Raw genomic sequence first — 25,970 nt, forward strand, 5'->3', positions numbered from 1 at the left:
ATATTATATTATATTATATTATATTATATTATACTAGAGGCCAGGTGCATGAAATTTGTACATGGGTGGGGGTCCCTCGCCCTAACCAGCAATGGGGGCCAATTGGGGCTGGCCAGCCAGGGGGGGAAGAGGGGGAACCATGGGAGGTTGGTGGTGGAGCACACTGAACACTAGGGGGCAGCTCCTGTGTTGAGCATCTGCCCCCTGGTGGTCAGTGTGTGGCCAGTCATCCAGTCCTAATGGTTGCTTAGGCTTTTTATGAAAGTTTCTAGGCTCTCTCTTCTGAATGTTGGTCAAATTCCTACTCTTAATCAACCACTGCATTATCTTGATATATTTCTGCTCTATTGGTATAGTCTATTTTAGTATTTGGTTATTAACTGAATTAATATGCAATGTTTAGATGAAAAGTATTCTTTGGAGTATGGCCTTTCTGTCTTTGCTCCTGTAGTTCTTAGATTCGTCATTGCCTCCTCTACGTAGACTTCTTTAAGTCCCTCTTTTCCTCCTCCTGAGTTTAGTTAGGTGCCTTTCTTCTTTGGTGCTTCTTTATGTTTTTATAATGTCCCATTCATTATCTTTGTTATGGTATATATCTCATTGCATTTGGAGGGTTGAAATTTTGACTATTTATACCACTGGACTATGGTAAAGTCTTTGAGGACAGAGACCATGTTCTGTATCCATGATGCCTCAAATTATTTCTAGCCAGATTAGTAGCTCAATAAATTTTCCTTGAACAAATGAATAGATGGTATCAATTGAACTTTTCTCTTATGTGGATAATGAGGAGAATATCTAGTTTACAATTCAAGCATTGTTGCCCTAACTGTTTGGCTCAGTGGATAGAGTGTTGACCTGCACAATGAAGGGTCCCAGGCTTGATTCTGGTCAAGGTCACATGCCCAGGTTGAGGGCTTGATCCCCAGTTAGGGGCATGCAGGAGGGAGCCAAACAATGATTCTCTCACATTATTGATGTTTCTATCTCTCTCTCTCTTTACCTTCTTCTCTGAAATCAATTTTTTTAAAAATCAGGAATTGTTTTCATTAGTCTAGGACTCACTACAAATAGATGCACTCTAGTAATTTTAAATTCAAACATTTAAGTATGGTTCAGTAATGTCTTGATTTACAATTTCCTCATTTGATTTAACAGAAAGTTTGACTCTCATCACTGGATATTTAAAAACTGTGGTTTGTATGCAGTCCCCAGGCACTTGCTGTTAAAATGCCCCTTGCAGTTAATCTCTTTTGCCACTATTTGCTTTTTAAATCAAACCAATTTAAATCAAGTGTCTACAGAATATCTGCTAATCCCAGCAGGAATTAAAAGTCTCAATACTCATTACGAACTTGGAGAAATGGCTTTCTGTTGCACGCATCTGGCCTCAGCTGCCACAAAAGAAGCTATGCTCATTGGATGCACATTCACATCCCTGACAGACCTTATAGGGCTATGAGTTTCTAATCAGAGACTCCTTAAGATTGTAACTTATATTCCAACATTTAGCTAACAAAAGAGACAGTCAGTTCCCTTGATAATAGTTGTAGATTTTTGCATTTCGAATCAGACTTGCATCTCATCACATGTAACCAGCTTATTTAATAAGCCATACCTTTTACAAGAATTAAACATGTTTTAAAAACATCAGAAGGAAATATTTACATTCTTCAAGTGAAAATATTGACAATTTTTAAATAGTCTTTAATCATCCAAAAGTGATTATAAAATCTAGCATTTAATCTAATCCACTTATTAAACAGTGTCAAAATCATTTTTTGAATAAGCCAAGGTATAAATAAACATATAAATACATACACTATAAAAAGACAGATAATTGTGGTAAAGCGGAAACAATTGGCTAAACTGCCATGAATAAGAAATGCAAGCTGATAGCCTAGAGTGGCGCTAAAATAACTATTGATATAAGAGCTTAGCTGCAAACTACACAAACACAAAGATAATCATTTAAAAGAGACTCAGATTTGCTAAGCCAATTGAAGTGGAACACTTATGAATCTTTTATTAATCCAGTCTAAGACAACATGCATAATATTGACAAATGCTTCTGCATTCCACGTTAATTTAATGAGCTCAGTAATTTTGAAGATTCAACATTGACTACTTAGAGTCCTTGAGGCTTTCTTTAAACTTTTGATCCTCAGAAATGTGGCTTTTGCATCATCTACTTATGGTTAGATGTGATATTACAAGATTTGAAACTTGTCTTTCTCCTTAAGGAGCAAATGGAAGTCACAATGAGCATAAGCTCTCCCCTCACTCACCAGCTACATGAGAGCTCTGGAGCAAAGGAAAAAGAATATTGAAGTGGAGAAAGCAATTGCTTTGTCCAGAGGATCTGACTGCAAGTTAAAGCATAGCTCAGAAATAAAAATAAAAAGATATTCTGCTTTTATATATAACTAGAGGCCCAGAGCATGGATTTATGCACCGGTGGGGTCCCTCAGCCTGACCTGAGCCCTCTCACAATCCGAGACCCTCAGGGGATGTCAGATGGCCAAAGCCAGCAGTCTGACATCCCCTGAGGGATGTAGTAGTGCTCGAAGTGGCCAGCAGCCAGGGAGGAGCCTGAATTCAGGGCTGGATGCTGCCCCGCTGTGCCTGCCACTACCACCACACAGTAGCACACTGCCATGGATGTGGGAGAGGCTCACGCCACTGCAACTGCACTCGTCAGCTGTGAGCCCAGCATCTGGCATCCACTTGAGTTGTGCTCCCCCTATGGGAGTGCACTGACCACCAGGGGACAGCTCCTGCATTGAGTGTCTTCCCCCTGGTGGTCAGTTGTGTGTCATAGCAACCGGTCAACAGTTATTTAGTAGCTTAGGCTTTTACATATGTAGATGTAGTCAAGTCCTGAGGATTAAAATTCATATTTATTCTCACTTTCCTAGCAGGATTTCAAATTTTGATCCCAATTAAAGAGAAATATTATAAATGTTTATTCTGTTGATGAATAAAGAATGATTATGTTCCATCTAATATTAAATCATAAAGTTTTAACATGTCAATATTGGCACCAAAATGCATGACAGAATCAGCACTTTACCTTCAACTGATCTGATTTTTATTGGGCATAAATAATCTTGCCCCATCCCTACATTTCCCTACAGCAAAAGAAATTCCCCTTAAAGGGACTGAAATCCTCACCTATAGAGAAGTCACTCTTTATGAAGTAACTATTGATATACCCCATTAACACTTCAGTGTAGATGAGTTTATTGGTGTCTTTTTGCTTCAGGGAAACTGGAAAAGAATAATTGTGAGGTTGTGGACAGCCTGGGCAGTTAGGGTTTCACCAAATAACTAATGTCAACTTAGAATGCTGGGAGCATTGCAAAGGAAGTGGGAATCACTGGAGATATATTTTGATTGGATTAAAAAGAGAGATTTTATTTTTGCATATATGAAATAAAATTAATTCTTTATCTTTTTAATATCAATTTCCCAACTGGACTATAAGCATCATCACAGCAGGGCCATGACTTACCATTTTTTCCCAGCCCTTACCACACTATAAACACTCAAACAAAATCTGTGGGCTGATTGACTGTTTGGTGCAGTGTGCATATATGCAGCAAATGATTTTTGAAGGAGAGTGTTATAGCAGCAGGTTCTCCAGGGCAAGAGGGTGGTGACAGTATAGGCCTGAGAAGTTCATGGACAGGGATGAATGAAAAAATGGAGGAAGAAGTCGATCTTTTCAATTTCACAATCTGGCCAACCTTCAGACTTGATGCTTCTATTGGCACTTACTTTTCCTGTTTTCTGCAGCCTTCTCTTTGAGGATTTTGGTAGGAACAACCATAAAACAGTAGTGTTGGTCATGTGCAAGGCACTGTTCTAAACACAAAGTCACTGGTTTGATCATCACATAACCCTATGAGAGAAATACTTTTATTATTTATTGTAGGTTAGGAAACTAAAGCATTGAGAGATCGATTAAGTAATTTCCTCTATTCTCACAGATAGGATGCTCACTTCAGAATGCCTGCTCTTAATTGTGAGTCCAGAAGACATCCTTTCTTAATTAGCATTTATTGCTAATTTCCTCTTTTCTTGCCCCACCTCCTTTTTAGGACAGTTTAAATTTTCTTGCTTTTCCTATCTACTTTGCAGCTTGGGGTGACTCTACAAGCCAATTCTGATAAATGAGGCATAAGTAGGTATCTTCTGGAAAGAGAAGGCTTCTGGGAAAGCAATTATTTTTCTGAAAACACAAGGAGATAACTGTACCCATGAGGAAAAAGTCAAAGGACCATAGAGGAGACCACCAAGGTCTTTACACTATTGAGGCAATGAACCAACGTCAGCATCTGACCATATCCATTCTCCTTGTTATGTGGTAAAAACACACCACAATTTGTTTGCCCACTGTTGGTAATGTTTTCTGTTACTCACAGCTAAAAACAAGCCTAAATGATACAAGTAAGCAAAAACATTACAAAAAATGGGCAAACAAATTAACAATTAATTTATGTTATTTTACCACATAAGAAAAAAAGGGTCAGTTAGGGCCGTGGAAAAGAACATCCAGTGTCATGAAGATTAGTGTTTAGATCTCTTCCATGGAGGAATGTGATGGTGACTGCACTTGCCATATCATTATTTTTATTATTACTACTATTATTATTATTTTAAAAAATATATATTTTATTGATATTTTACAGATAGGAAGGGAGAGAGATAGAGAGCTAAAAATGTCGATGAGAGAGAAACATCAAGCAGCTGCCTCCTGCAAACCCCCTACCAGGGATGTACCCGCAACCAATGTACATGCCCTTGACCTGCATCGAACCTGGGACCTTTCAGTCCGCAGACCGACGCTCTACCACTGAGCCAAACCGGTTTTGGCTACTATTATTATTATTATATTTATTGGGATGACATTGGTTAATAATATTGTGTAGTTTTCAAGTGTACATTTCTATTACACATGGCCTGTATAGTGCACTATGTGCCCACTACCCAAAGTCAAATCATTTTCCATCACAATATATTTGGTTCCCTTGACTCTTTACTACTCCCCACCCTCCATTCCCTCTGGTAGCCACCATTCTGTTGTATAAGTCTATGAGTTTCAGTTTTACATCCTATTCATGAGTGAAATCATATGGTTCTTAGATTTTTCTGACTGACATACTTCACTTAGCATAATATTCTCAAAGTCCATCCATGTTGTCACAAATGGCATTATTTTGTCTTTTCTTATGACTTAATAGTATTCCATAGTATATATGTATCACATCTTTATCCAATTCTCTATACACTTTGGTTGTCTCTATGTGTATATAAAGAAGATAATAGATCAACAGAAGGACTTGTATACATGCATATAAGTACAACCAATGGACATAAAACTCTGGGGAGGGAGGGTATGTTTGGGAGGGAGGGGGACAAAAAAATCAATAAAATATATTTTTTAAAAAGAATAAATGAGAAAACACATGTAAAAAAAAAAAAGAAGAAGAAGAAGTCACACAACCCACCAAACAAACAAACAAGTTTAATTAAAAAATAGGCAGAGCCCTAACCGTTTTTTTAGGACACTTTGGTTGTCTCCATGTCTTAGCCAGTAGGAATAATGCTGCAATGAACATAATGGTGCATATAACTTTGCAAATAAATGTTTTCAAGTGTTTTGGGTATATAACCAGGAGAGGGATTGCTGGGGCCTATGGTAGTTCTCTTCTTAATTTTTTGAGGATTCTCCATGCTGTTTTCCATAGTGTACAAGTTTACATTCCCACCAGCAGTGAGGATTCCTTTTTCTTCACAACCTCTCCAACACTTGTTTTTACAGGTCTTGTTGATAATAGCCATTCTAGCAGGTGTGATGTGGAATCTCATTGTAGTTTTGATTTACATTCCCCTAATAGCTAGTAAAGTTGAGCCTCTTTTCATGTATCTATTGGTCATTTGTCTATCTTCTTGGGAGAAGTGTCTGTTCATGTTCTGTGCCTGTTTTTGTTGGTTTTTTAAAATATATTTCATTAATTTTTTTTTACAGAGAGGAGGGGAGAAGGATAGAGAGTTAGGAACATCAATGTGAGAGAAACATTGGTCACTCCTACTGGTGATGTACCCGCAACCAAGGTACATGCCTTTGACCAGAATTGAACCTGGGACCCTTCAGTCCATAGGCCGATGATCTATTCACTGAGCCAAACCAGTTAGGGCTCTGCCTGTTTTTTAATTCAATTGTTTGTTTGTTTGATGTTGGGCTGTGTGACTTCTTTATATATTTTTATATTAACCCTTTGTCAGAGCTATTGTTTGCAAATATGTTCTTTCATTTGGTTGGTTGCCTTTTTGTTTTTTGTTGTTTTTTTTGTTTTGTTTTGTTTTGGTAGTTTTTTTTGCTGTGCAGAAGCTTTTTTGTTTGATTTAGTTCAATTCATTTATTTTTGCCATTACTTCCCTTGCCCTTGTGGTCAAATTCATAGAATGTTCTCTAAGATCAAGGTTCATAAGTTTAGTTTAATGCCTATGTTTTCTCTGAAATAATTTATTGTTTTGATCTTATATTTAGGTCTTTGATCCATTTTTAATTAATGGGGATAAACTGTACATGGGGATAAACTGTAGTCTGGGATCATCCTTTTGTGGGTGGCTTTCCAATATTCCCAGCATCATTTATTGAGGAGGTTTTCTTTTCTCCATTGTATGTTTTGGCTTTTATGTCAAAAATTATTTGCCCACATACATGTGATTTTATATCTTGGATCTCAATTTTGTTCCACTGGTCTGTTTTTCTCTCAATAAATGCTATTTCAATCATCGTTGCTCTGCATTATAATTTGAAGTCATGTAGGGTGATACTTCCAGATTTGTTCTTTTTTCTCAGAATTACTTTGTTATTTGCAGTCTTTTGTGGTTCCATATAAAACTGATTATTTTTGTTCCATTTCTTTAAAAAATGTCATTGGGATTTTGATGAGGATTGCAGTAATTCTGTATATTGCTTTGGGTAATAAGGACATTTTAACTATATTGATTTTTTCAATTTATTAGCATGAAATATATTTCCATCTCATTGTGTCTTTTTAAGTATCTTTTAATATGCTTTGTAGTTTTCAGTGTATAGATCCTTCACATTTTTTTTTAAGTTTTTACTTTCTGTTGCAGTTGCAAAAGAAATTGTGTGTGTTTTTTATATTTTTCTGAAATTTTATTGTTAGTATATAGAAATGCAGTGGATTTTTGTACATGGATTTTGTATTCTGCAACTTCATTGTATTTATTAATTGCTTCTAATAGTGAAGTCTTTAGGATTGTCTATAAAAAGACTCATTATCTGCAAAATAACTTTTACTATTGTTCTCAAACTTTTCCAAAAAATTGAAAAGGAGGAAATACTTCCTAACACATTTTATGGGGTCAACATAACCCTGACGTCAAAACCTGGCAATGATAACACAAAAACAAAAAATATAGAACAATATCTCTGATGAGTAAATATGCAAAAATCATAAACAAAATACTAGGAAATTGAATACAACAATACATTATAAATAATATACCATGATCAAATGGGGTTCATTCAAGAGGCACAAGAAGGATTTAACATGCACAAATTGATCAATGTAATATACCACATTAACAAAATAAAGGATAAAAATCAGATAATTTTATCAATAGATGCAGAAAAAACATTTGGTAAGATACAACATCTATTTATGATTACCAGACCATTCTTGTGTCATTAACCTTTGTGGACTCCCTTAATTCTTAGTAATCCTAGTTCTTCAGGCTTTTTATGTTTCTGTGAGCTATGAATTCTTTTAGCCTAAATTACCCAGATCTAGTTATAGATTTTAGCAACCAAGAACCCAGACTAATACAACAGTGCTATGCTTTTATTTCCCCCGACCTTTACCCTCTAGGAGCTAAGTTCCACAATGCTTTAAGATAAAATATGAGATTCAAATGAGACTATGCATGGGGAGCTCAGTAAACATTCATGGGATCTGTCTTCCCAGTATTCCTTTTCCTCTGAGAGAACTTATGTATACTCTCGTTCTGTCAGGGAGACAGACATATCTCCTAAACTGGGCCAAGCATAATAATTCACCATCACCTCATGTTCAGTGATGGAAAGAAAGGATGGACATGTGACCCCAGTCTTGTCAATCAGACTTGAGTCTGAGACTTTTAGAAAAATGTTGAGAGAGTTGTGGGGGGAAGAGCCTGGGAATTTACATTTCCCTGGGAACAGGCCTTAACTAATGACTAGTAGGTCCCTGATTACTGGAACAATGCTGAGGAGAAATCTACTCTCTCCAGAGTACCCCTGAAATGGGGACCCTGCTTAGTTTCCTTCCCTCTCCTGGCTTCAGTCTCTATTCCCTTGTCAGATTTTCCCAGGAATACTTTCTATTAAATCACTGTCAGGGTCTGCTTTTGGAGAATCTAATCTAAGACACCAGAGAAGTCAGCAGTTCTCTCTCATTCCTTGTGGATCACAGTGCTTGAGAGATAAAGTTAACAAGCAGGAAGGTAAATCAAATATATTGCCTGTCATTCTAATTTATCCACCAGAAGAACTGATAAATTCCCATTCCTGCCTAAGCTAGGCTGAGTTTGATTTCTATCACTACAGCTAAGAAACACAATTCAACAGGGTGAGAGAGACTGACTTCGTTCCTTGCTTCATTTACCAAGAGATCTTGTAGACAAGTGAGGGATGTCCATGATATCACATCTTTTCTATAAGATCTGTGCTTTGAGTGCCAAGTACCAGATTTATGATTTATATATCTTAGTGATTTATATAACCTTAGTGGTTTCCAGACTTTTCCAAAATATAAACACCTGAAAAAGTTCAATCTATCTTAATGCATTGCATAATACAAATATACATGTTAAAAAAAGAAAAAGAACACAGCTGGTGTGGCTCAGTGGTTGAGCATCAACCTATGAACCAGGAGGTCTCAGTTCAAATCCCATTAAGGGCACATGCCTGAGTTGCCAGTATGATCCCCAGTTGGGGGCAATGCAGAAGGGGCAGCCACGCAATGATTCTCTCTCATCATTGATGTTTATATTTTTCTCCATCTACCTTCGTCTCTGGAGTCAATAAAAATATATGTTTTTAAAAAGAAATAAGAAGAAAAGAGAGCAAAATCTTTCTAAAATATAAGTCTGTCCTCGCTGTTTTGGTTCAATGGATAGAGTATCAACCTGCGGACTAAAGAGTCCCAGATTCAATTTCAGTCAAGGGCACATGCCCGGGTTGCAGACTCAATTCCCAGCAAGGGGGGGGGGGGAGTGCAGGAGGCAGCCGATCAATGATTCTCTCTCATCATTGATGTTTTATCTCTCTTCCCCACTCCTTTCCTCTGTAAAATAAATAAAAATATAGTATTTTTAATATAATGTACATTTGAGGATATCAGAGCATGTTTAAAGCTCTTCTAATCTAATCTCCTTCTTCTCAAGATTCTTTAAAATGCTCTCAAACTGCTTTATTATGTAATGTCAAGTGCAATCTCCAATCACATTCTTCCCACTCCACTTCCATATTCAGCTCTTTGAGACATGTTCTTTCTTAGCCTTGGACTTTTGTCCCTTCTCGTTCTCCACTGTTCATATGTCAGTTTCTCTCTTCACCTGGATTATTCCTTTTTAGGTTTTATGACTCATCTAAGATGTCACTTCTTCCAGAAAGTCATTTTTGATGTCCACCTTCTACCTCTCCTAGGTATTCCCATTGTTCCCTTTACTTCCCTATAATTTCACATCTCTAGTGTGATTAAATGTGTTGGTTTGAAATCAGAATATAATACCCTTGTGGTAAAATTATGTCTGTTTGCTCAATGTTATATTTCTGGAGTCTTACAAATTGGCTGGCTCATAATAGGTTCATACTCTCTTTGAACAAATAAATGAATAAAAGGAAAAGAGAGATTCAGACAGAGAGGACAAATAATGTCTTTTTGAACACTAGTATATATGATACACTAAGTTCCAGTCTGGAACTATCTCCTTAGGAGATATGTCTTAATGCAAAAGAAGATGTACATATATATTCACATCAGCATGTCTCCCTGAGCATCAGCACTTTATGATGGCTAAGGTTAATACCCACAAAATGCATAGTCAGCACCAAGGTAACTCATGTAATTTAACAACAGGATCAAGAGTCATTTGGCTGTGGTACCTGGCTTCCCTCCCAGAACAAGATACCCAAGTTCTCTTGGAGAAAAAGACAGCTGAGATGAGTATACTACTAGTGAGAGATTTGGGTCAATCACTTAACCTCTTTATTGTTATACTCAGTCGTGGATTAATGTTTATGAGCAACAAGCTGTTGAGACTCCTCGTTAAAACAATTTAATTTCCAAACTTGGATCATTTAGTAGCCAGATAGATTAAGTAATAAGGAGACACTGACTTCAAGGACAAAGTGCAAGACTGAAAGTTCACACACTATAAAAGCAGAAATAGAAAGCACTAATCTACGTACGTCTTCTCTTATACAGTGCAGTGACAAAATTACCCTTCTCTCAGCATAGTTTATTAGTTTTAAATTGCCAAGTTTTACTCTGCTCAGTATCATTATGCTGGGGGTTATGCCCTTGAAAATAGACTAACCATTTTCCAAAATGGAAGCTATGATCATGATATGCCCCTCCTCCATGCAGCCTCCTTGACTGGCCTCGCTAAGTCATTAAGACGTTCTCTTCCAGGAGACAGACTCATCCTCACATGCATTCCTCCAGCAGTCACTACTGTCCACTTAAACTTGCCATGGAAGGTGAAACTATTGTGTCACTCTGATTTTTCTGCTCAATCAGAGATTTCAAACAATAATTTCTCTCCCATTACTGACCTCACTATGTCAATATTTACAGAACTACTTACAATATGCCAAGCCACTGCTCTTAGAGCAGACAGGGTGACATTTATGGACCTAATGAAAATAGCTGCTCACCCACATTGATTTTAAGCAGCATTTACTTCTTGGGAATTACTTTTGTCACCTTTGCTATAACATTATAGACAGTTCTCCATGCTCACAGGTAGCAATGGTGCCTGAAAGTGTGTCTGTCTCATGGCCAACCGGATCCAGTCCATTTCTATAGAAAAGGGGGTTGGCCATCTACCCAGGCAAGAGTATCTCAATCCTACCACACGTTTCTTTCATTTTTAGATATCTTGATCAAAGCACAATTGACAAAGAATGCTTAAAAATATGACTTTTGTCCTTAAACTATTTGTTTTCCATCTCAGCATCAATCTTATCAGGACAGAAAAAAATCCCTTTTGTCTTCCATATTTCCTATCTTATGTTATAATTCATCCTAGAGTTTTCTAAAAGTTAATCATTTATATCCTACCTTCACAACCTTTGCCAACTATACACTAATGGATGACAGATAGATGATAAATGATAGGTAGATAAAAAGATAGATACATAAGTAGATAATCTGTGTTGAACTAACCCACTTTTTATAATCTTTCACTTATACTAAACAATAATAGCTATGAGCTACTTATATATTTTTCTGATAAACATTTAAAAACCATATCATTAAAATTTAAGGTGCTCCATCACAGTCTAACTTGATCTGAATTATAACTCTTTGAGAAACAATGGTTTATGCCAGTGGTTCTTAATATTGGCACATCAGAATCACCTGGGAAGGCTTTTTTCTTTAATATATTTTATTGATTTTTTTACAGAGAGGAAGGGAAAGGGATAGAGAGTTAGAAACATCGATGAGAGAGAAACATCAATCAGCTGTCTCCTGCACACCTCCTGCTGGGGATGTGCCTACAACCAAGATACATGCCCTCGACAGGAATAGAGCCTAGGACCCTTCAGTCTGCAGTCCGACGCTCTATCCACTGAGCCAAACTGTTTAGGGCAAGGCTTTTTTTTTTTTTTTTTTTTTTAATTCCAATGTGTAGATCTCATCCAAAACCAATAAAATCATAATAAAAATATATGAGAACAATGATATATCTAAAATACAAAAAATAAATGTGCAGAAGTTCTTTACTCTAACCTGTGAACTATGAGAAAACCTCAAAAGAGACACTTCCAATAAAAAAGAAGTTGAGAACTGCTTTATTACCTAAATTTGGGCTTCTTTGCCATCATAAGGAATGAATAAATTAGCATTCAAATTCTACTCTAATCAATGGTTCTCACAGAACTTTTAATTTTAAAAAGGTCAGTTATTTTGACTACAAGATTTAATTTTCCAAGGTTTATTTTAAATTGAATAAAACAAAATCTGTATAGAGAAATATACACTTCGCGTTCCTCCACCTGTATACATTGGGACTCAACAATAATTTCTTTAAATACAGGAACTTTATCTTTCTCACATCTATGGAACTATGTATCTAAAATCGCAAGAAGTGTCTGGTACCTCAATAAATGATCCATAAATAAATAAGTTCTAATAATTATAAGGAATCAAATTATGTCAAAAATAGTTTTTAATTACTTTCTCACTTGAGCCTCATCTCTACTGTGTGTATGGTGAGGCTTTCTTAATAGGAAAGCCTCCAGAGAAGTCAGCAGTTCTCTCTCATTCCTTGTGGATCACCATTCCTAATGGTACCTCTTACAGAACTGATGGATGGATATAGATTGAAACCTTCCCCCACCACCATCATTAATTTCTCACATAAAGAGCTAGCACTCACGCTTTCTGAGCTCCACCCATGAGCAAGATTTGAAAGATGAAGACTCTTAATAAAAAGTAAATAGTAAAAGATTAAATGCTATTTTAATAATGTTATAACTGTGTATGGTTTTGGTGTTTGCAATCTAAGGAGCTGCCATTAATTTCAAAAGAGGAATTGTGTCTAACAATTATAGCCGAATTGGCATCATTTCACTCATTTCCAAGCCATTGCCCAGTGCCCAGCGTGTAGTAAATGCTCAACAAATTTGTCACAGGTATTTTAACTAACATGATTTGTGGGATATAATCAAAACATTCTCAGTAGGGAAGTTTTTCCCCTAAAGCTAGATGGAAGCTTTGGCAGGCCCACAACTTCTCCAGCCTCTCAGTCCCATAGGTTACATTTAACCTCCAAAGGACTCGTTTTCTTCATCTGTACAATAAGAGCTGATACTATATAGTAAGGTCTCCATTCCATTTCTAAGGTTCTCTCTCTCTCTTTTTTAAGTATACAGTTCAGTGGCACTAAGTACATTCATTTTGTTGTTCTATTTCTAACATTTTAATAGCATGATTTTATATTTTTATATATTTTTATTGATTTCAGAGAGGAAGGGAAAGAGGGAGAGAGAGAGAGAGAGAGAGAGAGAGAGAGAGAGAGAGAGAGAGAGAGAGAGAGAGAGAAAGAGAGAGAGAGAGAGAGAGAAACATCAATGATGAGAGAGAATCATTGACTGGCTGCTGCCTGCATGCCCCACACTAGAGATCAAGCCCGCAACCCAGGCATTTGCCCTGAACAGGAATTGAACCGTGATCTCCAGGTCTATAGGTCATTGCTCAACCATTGAGTACGCCAGCTGGGCTTAATAGCATGATTTTAAATTTTCTGTGTAGAGCTGAAAATTTCTTAACTTTGTTTTCTCATTCATCATTTTAAGAAATGAGATGATATTTCCAGAGACCCCCTATGGTTATAGACACATTTATCACCTACTTTTTTCTTTTTTTTTCAGAAAGAACAGGGTTTGCGGAGCTTGAGAGAGTTGAAATCATTGACTTACAGAGAATGAGATACAATCTGCCTGATGATTTTAACATTCACTTGTCAGACACTTGCCTCTTTGAGTTGAGAGGGTTTTCTTTTTCATTTTATTGGCACATGTATCCAACATGGTTTTTTCTTCTCTGTCAAGCTTTTGTCTAGTTGCTACTAAATCTGCAAATATGGTACCTCTTATAGAACTGATGGATGGATATAGATTGAAACCTTCCCCCACCACCATCATTAATTTCTCATATAAAGAGCTAGCACTCAGGCTTTCTGAGCTCCACCCATGAGCAAGTGACTGCACACTACTGGCAACTCACATTATGGTAATGTCTCTAACTGAGCCATAACATTCTGCTGCAATTGCATTGTCCCTGATGGATGTTCTTAATTTCTCCTGAATTAAACCAGAGTCAATTCCTGCCATATGTTGCAGACTAAGGGCAAAACAATGTTAGAGTCTTCTCCTTTCCATTTCCTAGCTGCAGCCCAAGCTTTGAGTTTTCTAATCTTAAAAAGAGATGTCAGAGAGAAGCGTTTTTTGTTCCATATTGCTGAGCTCGTAATGAAAAATGCAAACTAAAAATTCCATTCTACTTTCTAGTACCAAGTGAAAGGAAAACACAACTTTGGTGAATAATAGCCAAGCAGTTAAACTGTTTCTGAGAGGACATAAAGGATAAACATGGTGCTATATTATTCTAAGCACCACTATTATGAGATGCAGAGGTCAATAGCTCCATTCCCCTCAGAGAGTACATATTAGCCTACAAATAGGAAAGTGTGGGTGGTAAAACATCCTCCTTATGTGAAATCAGGACAAAACCCATTGCCCTCTGTTTCTATTTTGGAGAAAATAGCCAAGAGGTTGATGAGGAACTAAGAGGAAGTTGGATCACATTCTTCTTTTTATCCATATTTATGTATTCTTTTTTTTTTTTTGGTTTTGTTTTTGGTTATTAGGCAGAAGTCTATCAACACTTGGGAACACAAATTTAATTGATGTAAGATACAGGCATCAATAAACTGAAATCAAGTTGGAATATAGTCACCTATACAAATTATTGTAATAAAAAGCTTTCTGGAGATCATAACCCCTGAATTAAATTTGCTTTAGTTGAATACTAAATGAATGTAATTGACTAGATAATAGTACTTTACTCTTTGGTAAAGTTATTTGCCACATGAGCAAATACACACTCATCCACACTAATTATGAAATGATGAGTGTAAATTAAACTTTGAGAGAAGGTAAAGATGGCCTGGGAGTGGATTGGTGCCATGCCATACGTGAGAACTTACATGAGTAAAGACAGAGAAACAGTTTGGTGTACTGTGCCAATCACCAGCTGTTTGAATGGCTAGAATGCAAGAGAAATTAAGAAAGGTAACCATATTGAAGCATCCATCTTATATAAAAACTGCTGTTTGAAATTTTAACCCTGCTATTTTGGCTTCTGTAAATGCTTGCTTTGCTTATATAATAAGGAAAATAAGACTACTCTCGCTTAAGAGAGGCCATTAAACCTTCCCCAGACGAAGTTATCAGTGCTGACACCAGGCCAAGCCTTTGATTGAGGTTACAAAGTCCCAGCACATAGGGATTCTTTAAAAACTTGCAAAGGGGACCGGAAACACCCCCTATTTGGGAGACAAAGAAGGTTAAAACATATAAACAGGGAAAGTTCCTCCATGTTGGAGCAGGAATTTGAAATAGAGTTTCTCTCGGCTCCTGAATAATAATAAACTGTAACTCCATCTCTGTAAGTGTTGCTTGGTTCTCCTCTGTTTTCTGTAACAATATAATTTATTGCCCAAAGTTGGACACTTTTGAAAGTGAAAAAGAATGCAAAAATAATTAAAATTGTATAATTTAAAAACATTTCTATATTAACATAAATTGTTGTTGTTATTGGTATTATATTGGTGGACTTACAACACAGATCTATTCAATAACTACTGTATTTTAAAAACAAAAGTATTTTTAAATTTAAGATAAGATATATCTGTGTATATTAAAGAACAAAACACTTGTCATTGCTTATCTAAATGTTACAAACTATACGAGAATAATTATTCTTATAATGTTTATGTCAACATTATAAATGTTTGAATTTAACCAGTTTCTAAGACAGAACAAGTGGTTGGCAATATTAAATATGTCTCTCTTTCCCCTCTGATACACAAAAGTGTGAACTATCTTTGCCATCATTTTTTTTTTGTTTATTAACAAATATTCTGCCTTGTATCTTTAGAAGAAGACCATAGTTCTATTATGCTTGGGAAGGCTGGGCAAAGAAAGAAGTTTATCATTGATCATCTCTCAGATTAAGTCACATATTATAATAAGAACTCTGTTTAATGTACAAGCAGCTCATTACTAGATAAGACAGGACAAAAGCTGCAAGTACAAAGTTGAGTAAACCCACCCCAGCTTATTTGGAATGTCTGAGATTTTTTTAAAAAATATATTTTATTGATTTTTTACAGAAAGGAAGGTAGAGGGATAGTTAGAAACATCGATGAGAGAGAGACATCGATCAGCCGCCTCCTGCATACCCCCCACCGGGGATGTGCCCACAAGCAAGGTACATTCCCTTGACCAGAATCAAACCCAGGACCTTTCAGTCTGCAGGCCAACGCTCTATCCACTGAGCCAAACCGGTTTCGGCCACCCCAGCTTATTTGAATGCATGAAAAATCCTGGGCAAATACTACACCGTCCGACAACGACATTAATAAATGTGAGGTTTTCTGAGTGGTAAGAGAGAACGCTAGAGGAAGAAGCTGAGGCCAGATCCTATGAGCTGCTCATACCCTGCGGAAAGGAAGGGGAAGCCAAGGAGAACTACAGGCAACATTGTTTTAGTTAGAACACGCTGGCCGCTTTTGGAAGATGAATTTTGAGGAGGCAGAGCTATGATATTGTTTATTCAGAGAGAGCAAACCAGAAGCCTTTGAGCTGCATCCACCCCACACCCCTTGATTATTTTTTTATTTTGATTTGTTCTTTGCTGGCTCAGTGCTAACAGGTACAGTATTTAACAAGCTCAATTTGCAGGTTAAGCGATTAAAAGGAGGAAAATTTCACATAAATATTTGAATTGTTGGCTTCTATTGAAACACTGGGAGCTCTGGATCATAAGCCCTGCTTTTCAGGATTACAGTTGGCAGAAATTGACTAGCAGGTACCCTTGACCTAACTGCTGGACCTGCTCTCACTAACACACACTAAATGCTGGGGGCTGTGCCACTTCAACTGGGAACTTCTAATGTACACTACCTTTTAAATGAGCAACACGTATTTAAACTAACAACCAAATTCCCATCAGATGTCCCAACTTAATGGCACAAAAGTGAGGACCAGACAAATGCAAAGACAAGCTTTAGATGTGGGCAGGGGTAATGCCCATTCATAGGACCACTTCAAACATTATTTTGATCTTGTGACAAGCACACCACACGATAGCTATCATGGTACAATGACTCAAATGTAGAGCAATCTAATGACCGCTCCCTCCCTGGAACTGCAAGCAGTAACTTACCAGAAGGAACTATCATTTAAACTGTAGTTCATGGGCAACTCCAAGGTAATTAGAGCAGAGTAAGCCCACACTCGCCTCCTCTTTCCTCTGGCCCAGTGTTTCCGTGAGATATGGAACATGCAGCATTACGAAGGAGGTCCCCAAAGGAAGCCACTGGTCACTCCCTTCCTAACCCTGACAGAAGAGCAATGTACCCTGCCAATCATTAACTCCTCTTTTCCAGAACCCATGTCATTTGTGACTTCGACTTTTCTGAGTACTTATACAGTGACTAGGTATTTTATTAAGAATGTTAGCCAAAAAGAAATGTTGTTATAGCAGTGGAAGAGTAAATTAAAAAAGGGTGTTTACCCCAATTATACCATAACATTGAGGGTTTCCTCTTTAGTAAATGTTACAGGCCACAGGAAGAATTCTTAACTCCTTTTTATCCTATATAATAAAAGCCTAATATGCAAATTATTTGACTGCTAGCTATGATGTGTGCTGACCACCAGGGGGTGGTGCAGAACGTGGCAGGTGTCCATGACACAGCACTGGCAGTGGGTGGCAGTGGAGGCCCTGCCAGCCCTGATGGGTCCCAATGAGAGCAGGACCATGGTGGGATTGTGGAGCAGGTGATCGGGCAGCACCAAGTCAAGGCAGGAGCAAGTGGGGCCTGATCACACCACAGACATTGATTAGCAGCAGCAGCAGAGGTGGGGCTGCTGCCCAGCTCCCAGACACTGAGGGAGCTGGGCAGGGGGGAGGGGGGGGGGGCTTGAAAGAGGGGTGGTAGGGGCGGCCCCGATCAATCGCCCTGCAGATGGGATGGTGGAGCAGGTGAGGGGGCCATTTCAGGCCACAGTGGGGTGTCAGGAAAGGCTGTGGTGCTGCAAGCTTGGGGGCATGAGCTGGGACCCAAATCTCCACAGGGATCCCACCTGTGCACAAATTCATGCACTGGGCCTGTAGTTTTTTATAAAAATTTTCATGATCTGCTGACCTCACTGCCCCCTCTATAGTCCCTTCTGCCCCAAAGTCAGTCTCCATTTGTACTTACCTGTTGTCATGTCCTCAAACACATCATGTTTTCTCTTCCTGACCTTTTCACATGCTCATACCTCAAGTTAGAACTCTTCCACAAACACCTCTCCTGTTTGCTGCATATTGCTATTTATTGCTGTACAAAAAATTAACCAAATTTAGCAAATTAAATCAACAAATATTTATCTCACAGTTTCTGTGGGGCAGAAACTGTGAGGTTCTGGCTTGGGGTTCTCGTGAGGTCACAGTAAAGCTGCTGGCCATGGCTGCTGTCCTCTGACGACTTGCCTTGGAATGGAGAAGCCGCTTCCACGATGGCTCTCAGATGGCAGCAGGTCTCTGCTCCTCGCTACCAACTGGCCATGTGGGCCCAGCAACATACCAACTGACTTCTGGAAAACAAGTGACTTAAGAGAGAGCAAGGCAGAAGCCATGTGTCTTTTATGACCTAGTCCTAGAGTGAAACACCATCACTTTGGCCATATTCTTTCATTTAAAATGAGTCACTAACTCCAGTCTAGGAAGGCAAAATAAGCTTCATCTCTTAAAGAGAATGTCGAAGAGTTTGTGGACACATTTTAAACCACCACAGCCCTGCTAACGCCAAATTTCAACCTGGTTAGTTATTTTCTTGGTTAGTTCGTGACTGTCTCAAGATGGGATTGGTATCTCTCTTTAACTTTCAAGAGGCATCTCTCCTAATAGCTACTGCATTGCTGAAAGTATTTCCGGTTTGCTAGTCTATCCTTCGTAGTAGAAAGTAAACAGGTTAAAGTCAAGGACTGTCCTGTTCATGTTTTTTTCCTCCAAGCCTGATACAGTGTGTGGACTTCAGTAAGCCATTCAATGTTTTATTGAAAAATAAATTACCCCACTCAAAGAGGTGTTTTCCCTGCCTACCCACATAATGAGCACAGAAAAAAGATGGAGAAATAAATTTTATGGCACATCCTCTGCTGTGCCATGAACTTTCATACATTATCTCAGTAACAGATGGGCATGCTTCAAAAGAAGTATAATTGTGTGGTAGGAAAGAATGAAGAATTATACTTTTATACGCTCCTGCCACCTATTACTGAAGCAACGTGGGCAGGTAATTAGACTCTTAGAACTTCAGTTTTCTCCTGAAAAGATTAAATGATATAATAATAATAATTGCCTTGCCAACTTACCCAGTTTAAGTGAAGTTCAAATAAAACAGTGTAAATAAAAGGGAGATACAAACTACAAAATATCGTAGAACTGTAATATACAAATATTATTATATCTCAAATTCCTATGGATAATATTGTCAAACATTAAGAAGATGCTTTCATCACTGAAAACTTAATCAAAGGTAAAACTCTTAACCCAGTGGTAACCAATATTTTAATTCAGTCATTCAATATTAATTAACTTCTTACCATGTGCATGTTCAAGGTACAGGCCAAGTGTTCAGATATGTTAATGTTTTCCATTAAGTGCAAAGACTAATCCAAAGTTTTCAAAATCTTTTTATACAGAGCTATTATAAATTCACTTGTGCCCTGACGATGTGGCTCAGTAGTTGAGCATCTCCCTATGAACCAGGAGGTCATAGCTCAATTACCGGTCAGGGCACATGCCCTGGTTTTGAGCTCCATTGCCAGTAAGGGGCATGCAGGAGACAGCCGATCAATGATTCTCTCTCATCGTTGATGTTTCTATCTCTCTCCCCCTCTCCCTTCCTCTCTGAAATCAATAGAAATATTTTTAACAATTCACTTATAAAAATTTGCGCTTTTAAAATGACAGAGGAAGATGTCAAAACAACAGTGCAAACAGCAGACTAGAGGCTCAGTCATTTCCTGAGTCAGAAGTCTGGTAGCACCTGCTGCTGCTGCCACGAAGCACTGGTGCCTGGCATTCAGCAAGCACTCAGCGTGGGTTGAACAGAACTAACTAAGTGGCTATCCCTTGCACAAGCATCATTAAATGCTATGACTAGATGGAACAGCTTAGGTTTACAACCCAGTGCCTCTGTTTGCAGATGATGAAATAGAAACTCAATAAGGGTAAGTCCCAAGATCATGCAGACAGGTAATAATAGAGTTTAGACTCCAAATAAATCTCCTGACTCTCAATTCTGCATTGTTTCAACATAGAGCTCATTATCTTTAGCAAATACAGGACTCTATTTCGAGAGCTTGTTAATAGAAATAACCTTGCCTCTGTCTCTGCATTTATAAAATGAGAAAAATAACTACACTGGCTTACTTAATAGGCTTCCTCGAAGGACTATAAAGTAATGGCTTCAATAAACTACTTCACATATTTCACAAAGTAGTCCAATTACAAGGACTGTGGCTGAAGTTCATAGACAAGCAGCAGAAGTACAAATCTTTCAGCCTCTGGGGTCACTCTTAACACAACAATAAAAATTGTGCATGAAAGGTCCCCTGCCAAAGGTTAATATCACAGCCTTCTTCTTGGTGTAACAATACCCACGTGAGCAAAGTGTCAATGGCAACACAGGAGTGAACTAGCACCAACTTTACTTTCATTTTGTGTCTTCCCTCAATTTTACTGTCCTGATTATTAAAAAACAATAGTATTCTCTTACCCTCCAAAACAAAAATTAAAAAAGAGTACTTTATACCAGACAATCATTATGCTATCCAACACATGAATTCCCTTGTGTGTTACTTTTCCAACATGAACTATTCTGATGACACTGAAGGAAGATTATTTATAGTCTGCCTCAGTTTACTTGAGAAAAAGAAACAATTCCACTAGGCTAATCTCAGTCATGGTTGAAACCTGGAAATATTCCAGACACTTCCCAATATCCACCAGCTATACTCTCATTACTCCCCCCTCTCACACAACTTCTGATCTCGGACTTGTGGTTTTTACATGTTATGATAATATTCCTCATGGAGTGAGATTCAGATCAAATCATCTATGGCAAGGTGTGAGTCGAGCTGAGCCTACATCAGCTCTTGCTAAGGAATATGGAGGCCTTAAGGTGGAAAATGTCGAATTACAGAAACTAGAAGAGTTACACCTCTGGACCCATCCATCAACATGAAATGTGATTCATTTCACGCAGAAGAAATATTCACTCAGTTTCATTTTCCCAGAGAATTGTGTCTGGTCTGCTTGTCTGAGTTCCAAGGGAGAAAACCTTCAATATGCCTGGCATTTGGGGGAAGGAACTGTAAATTGGAGTGAAGGTAAGAGGATTTATTGTGAGGGTTTTAAAGCAAAATCAGCACACAAAGTTGTGAAAAATACAGTGTGGTGGTTAAAATGTAAGCTTTAACATTAGACCTTGGTTTAAAATTAAGCTTTGCGTTTGACAGTTTCATGAGCCAGAAGGGATGAAAGATGAAAACTTATTTATAAAATGGAGCTAACATTGCCTATCTGATGGCAAAGTTGTGAGGATAAGGGAAATAATGACTCTAGATCATTTATCCTGTGCCCACATCATATTAAGTGCTGAGCACATTGTGGCTTTTATTATTACAAATAATAAAACCTAACAAAGGCAACTCACTCTCTAAGTAGTTCTCCCTACTCTTTAAGAATTCAAGAGTCTTTGCAATTTATACTTACTTCCACCACAAATATGTGAAGGAACTCTAAATTGATCTAAACTCTCTGAGCCTCATTGTTTTAATAAAAGAGAGCTGTGGACAGGGAATTCAGAGGGCTGGTCAACCTTAATTGCTCTAACGCAGTGTTTCCCAACCTTCTCTCATGATGAGAATCACCTGGTGGAGTTATTAAAACACAGATTCCTGAATCCCAACTAAGAAGTGCTAAACTAGAATTTTTGAGAACATATAGGTAAAATTGCATACCTAACTTAGTGCTCTGTATATAAAATCTGTCTTAGAGCACTAGTTAAGTATACAATTTTACCTATATGTTCCCAAAAATTCTAGTTTAGCACTTCTTAGTTGGGATTCAGGAATCTGTGTTTTAACAACTCCACCAGGTGATTCTCATCATGAGAGAAGGTTGGGAAACACTGCAAGGGTCAGAGATAATTACTAGATATTGGTAGTTGAAGCAGCCCCTACCTGTTAATCCTAAATTCACTGATTGGCTTTTATTGGAGTTTCCTGCCTAGGGAACATGGGTGTATCCTATAATTTTAATCTTAATGAAAGGGATGGAAAAGCCAGAGCGAGGAGTCCTCCCATTAGAGTTGGACTACCACCTGGCCCCCATTTCTCAAATTAAATCTTTTCTAAGGTCTCTTTTCATTTGTGTGCCGCCTTCTCCAGAACCCAAACCCTGAACTGGAACCCTGAATCACGCTGGATAAGAAGTGGGTTTCCACACTTATTGATGAAATGAGACAACTTATTCCTGTCCCCAAGCATAGGCCTGGGTGCCGTAAAGATGCAAAGCTCTGAACTCCAGGACATAAGTGGAAGTAAACCTAAGACATCTCTTTCACTGGGCACATTCAAACACTAGAGTAAAACCCTGTGTGCTGGTAAGAGTGGAGCTTTGCAAGGTGCTGGGTATGTCTTCCAAAACAGTTCCATTAACAAAATCTGGAGCTACACCACCCCAAAATGCTTCACAGCAAATTTTCTTCTTCAACCAATACAGATTTCAGCACTATGCAAGGGAAATGCAAACAGAGCAAAAAATCCAGAGTAATAGCATTCAGTGCTATTTTGCTGTCCAATTTAATTTGCTTTTCTCTTGTGAGTAAGCCTAATGACATAAGTATAATGCAGAATGAAAAATCACAATAGTACTTTTAGTGTCATGGCAAGCAGCCAGTTCCGCCAAAGTAATGTTGACAGATGAAGTACAGGATGCCCAGTTAAATTTGAATTTGTGATAAATAATGAATATGTATATGTATTTAGTATAAGTGTGCTCCAGGCTGATTCTGGCCTCTGAAGATGGTTTTAGAAAAATCATCAGGGTCGCCCCCAAGGACCAGGCTTCAAGTCAGATATACATTTGCTAAAACTGGAAACCCTACTGACCTCAACAATTATTTGTCGTACAATTATTTGATCACCCTTCAAAAAATCATATTCTGATACCCTTCAGACATTTATCAGCATTTGTTTCTTTTAAAGGAATAACAAAAATTATTGATTAGAAATTTATTTAATGCAATCACTTTTTATCATTTTATTTTATGTAATTGCTCTTTATATTTATGATAATTTCTTGAAGAGGACCTTAACATGACTAAAAATAGGACTTAACTCTCTATAAACAATTGTGAAATAAATAGGCCACTGTAGGCTTCTGGGAAGTTTTACTCTTATGATTGGCCCCAGCTGGAAGACTTTGTACATTAAAGCCTGTGACCCGTTAGACACAAAGAAACTTCCAACTTAAAAATTTGAACAGTTTATGCCAATGATGTTACAACATAAAAATATATATTTTGGACTTGAAATTAGATCAATATCATATAATCATAGATTGAAAATTCAAATTTCACCTATGCCAATTTGGGGCATTTCCAAATTCATGCCATCAAGATTTTAATGCTTGCGCAGCTAGTTTGGATTAGTGGTTGAGTGTTGACCTATGAACCAGTAGGTGTCTGGTTCAATTCCGGGTCAGGGTACATGCCTGAGTTTCAGGCTAGATCCCCAGTGAGGGGCATTCAGGGGCAGTCGATCAATGATTCTCATCATGGATGTTTCTATCTTTCCCTCATCCTTTGTCTCTGAAATCAATTTTTAAAAAATGTTTTTAATTACTTCAAAGCTTTTGGATTGCCTCTGGTGGCTGATAACAGTAGAATTCCAGGAAATGAATTCTTTCCAAATCCCAATGAACAGTTAGAGTGAGGTTTCATGCCTGCAGAGTTTTATGGAATCTCCTTCTCACAAAGAGACTGCCTTATTCATCTGAATTGTTCGGTGTGTGAGAGAAGACTTGCCAGGATGTAGCAATGAACTTCAATGTGTGAAGTTGGTTTCTGAGGTTCCTCAGGCTTCAGTGTGGGTAGTAATCTTAATGATCTCTGGCCCCTGCACTTGTCACAGGAGGAATCCAAATCCTTATGCATTTCCTGTACAGTCACTGGTGGATTTTGATCCAAAATGACCAAGACCCAATTCTTGACCTCAGAAGTACTATGGGATAAACAGAGCTGCTGTCTGAGTCCTTACTACTTCCCCTTCCTTTTCTATTGTTCTCTTCGTCCACTGTCTTGTGGCTGGGACCCCATCGCCACCTCTACCCACTCATGGTTTATGGTACAGAGAGTCCATCTCCTTATGTGGATCCCTCTAGGCAAGCTGCTCTGTTGTTTTGTTTTGTTTTGTTTTGTTTTGTTTTGTTTTGTTTTGTTTTGTTTTCACAATCTTCCTCCTCAAGGAACCAAGGAGAAAGTCCTCGTGCTGGGTCAGAAGACATATCAATAGTTGTGTCTCACTCAAAAGATTCTCTCTCCTCTGAGCTTGCCTCCAGTATCTCAACCAGTCTTCTGAGCATCCCAATTATTTTCTTTAACAGAGTGAGCTTCCTGCTCACTCAGGATGCTTTGCCAATCTTTCTCCCCCACCCCATCATCAATAATATGACCATTTACAGTGTACTAGGCACAATAGAACATGTAGGAAAACATTGTCCCTGCTCTTGAGAAGCTTACATTCTAAAAGAAAAAAATACGCCTCTTTTTAAATGGTATTTTTATTTGGTGTTTTTGTAAGGTGTTTAGGAAATATTTCTCTCATCCTATTTATTGCAGCAAATGTCTCCTTGTTTTATCTCCCTGTGAAACTCTACCTACCTGGCATGGTCTGTCATTGGCTGCCTTTCAAATCTTTCTTCCTCTCTTCTTTAAATAATGGGGCTACGTTATACCCAAAGCTTGCCCTACAGACTATTTCCTAAGTACCTTGCAATCTTTCATTTTTTAAGACTAACATTAGATTCTAAGTTTAGAACATTAGGTCATATTGTAAATGTAAATGTGTTCCCTGTTTCATCCAAAATACTAACATACTGTCTTAGTGATCTGATTCTTTTATTCATTCCTCCATTTATTCAAGTAATATTTTGGCACAACAACATCCAACCAAACAGTTTGGTTCCTGCCTTCATAAATCTTGTAGCTCAGTAAGGAAGATAGGTGCAGTAAAAATAACATTTTAAGAAACATATTATCTTATGTCTTCTCAATTCCCTCTAAATATTGTTGTCCTATAACTTCTCAAACATCAAAAGAATAACATTTCTTTTCTTTACAGAGAATTCATTTCTTGCCTAGCTCAAAGGGATCATTCATTACTCAAGTTTGGTTTTTAAATTGGACTACTGTCTAAGTACATTTAAAACAGCTATGTTTTATTGAAAAAGATGTTTTCTGAATCCTAAAAATTTTCCATTAAGTATCATAGAAAAACTTGGAGGACTGACTAGGACATAAATCATAGAATAGAGAGGACTGTATTCAGGCAATAGTATAATCTATGGCATCGGGAAAGTCTCAGGGCTTCCCAGGGCTGAAGGAGGAAAAATAGGGAGATTGAGAGAAGGTGAATCCAGGTTTAGATGCTGCCTGGACCCCCTCTAGACCCAGCCCCCATTATCTCCTAGTCCTCAGCCCAGAGTGGGACTGGGGTGTGTGTGTGTGGTGGGGGGACAGGATACAAAAGCCCATTGGATCAAACCGAGTAAAAGAATAAGATTGTTTAAGTTCCTGCTTGTTGAAGACATTCT

Source organism: Pipistrellus hanaki, assembly GCF_964339955.1.
Source record: "Pipistrellus hanaki genome assembly, chromosome: 2".
NCBI classification, from domain to species: domain Eukaryota; kingdom Metazoa; phylum Chordata; class Mammalia; order Chiroptera; family Vespertilionidae; genus Pipistrellus; species Pipistrellus hanaki.